The sequence below is a fragment of the Octodon degus genome, unplaced genomic scaffold (assembly GCF_000260255.1).
Source record: "Octodon degus isolate 3935 unplaced genomic scaffold, OctDeg1.0 scaffold00008, whole genome shotgun sequence".
Taxonomy (NCBI): Eukaryota; Metazoa; Chordata; class Mammalia; order Rodentia; family Octodontidae; genus Octodon; species Octodon degus.
This window is the reverse complement of record NW_004524584.1, coordinates 7,815,438-7,816,466: the sequence shown is the minus strand read 5'-3', so window position 1 is coordinate 7,816,466 and position 1,029 is coordinate 7,815,438.

The window sequence follows — 1,029 nt, the reverse complement described above, 5'->3', positions numbered from 1 at the left end:
CTGGGCCTGCGCTCTGGGTCGAATGAGGATCCAGTGGGCCCCAGGTGGTCTCATTCACACATCAGGCCTGGCTCTGTGTCGATTCAGGATCCGTGACCCCAGGTACTCTCACTCACACTCCGGGCCTGGGCTCTTAAATACATTTTTTTTGGGGGGGGGGGACAGAACTGGGGATTGAACTCAGGCCCTTGCACTTACCAGGGAAGCACTTATTTCACTAAGCCATCCTCAGTCCTGAGAAGACTTGAAACTTGCATTGGAAACCTTCGCATTCTTCGGACACCTTCAACCCCAGCTCAGGGAAGTCTGTGGTTTTGAGACCTCCTAGCTCTGCTTGGCTGAATAAAGTCAAACGGGCCACTTGCTGGCTGCCAGGAGGAGGGGTGGGGCGTGGCACTGCCAGACTATCAGCCCAGTCCACTCTGGGTGGCGACCTGAGCAGACGTGAGCTCAAGGGCTGAGAGAGTCCCAGGAGGAGTCGGGAGGCGCAGTTGAGGATGAAGCTGGCTGTGAGAGCACTGGTGTGTGCAGGAGCACTGGGTGAGTGCACCGGGGAGCCGGGAGCAGCGAGCTGGGCTCCCAGGTGGTGGGGGAGGACTGGTGCAGTCCATGAGCCGGAGGGGATTACTCTGTCCTGGAATCTATCTGCCCATTCGCTGTTACATGATTCTGGGCTGTCCCTTGACCCCTCAGCTGGTTTTGCAAACACACAGTATGATAGATAACGTATCTAGAGGCAGGCAGAGCTCTAGGTCCAGGTGAGTTGTCACTAACCAAAAGCCTTCACATAAATAAATGGCAGGGGCTCCTTCCTGTGCTCGGCAGGTCTGGATCAGGGTAACTGTGGGGAAAGCAATGGTTTAGCTCAGTGAACTCCTTGGCTCCAACCTGTGGATTCTGTCAGTCCCATTTCAGGCTGTCGTGAATAATTAGTAGGGTAGGATATCTCTAATGGGGGCACAAGACAGTGAGGAATGGGAGCAGGGGCAGGTAAAGGGGCCCCTTTATGGCCTGGCACTGTCACCTGGG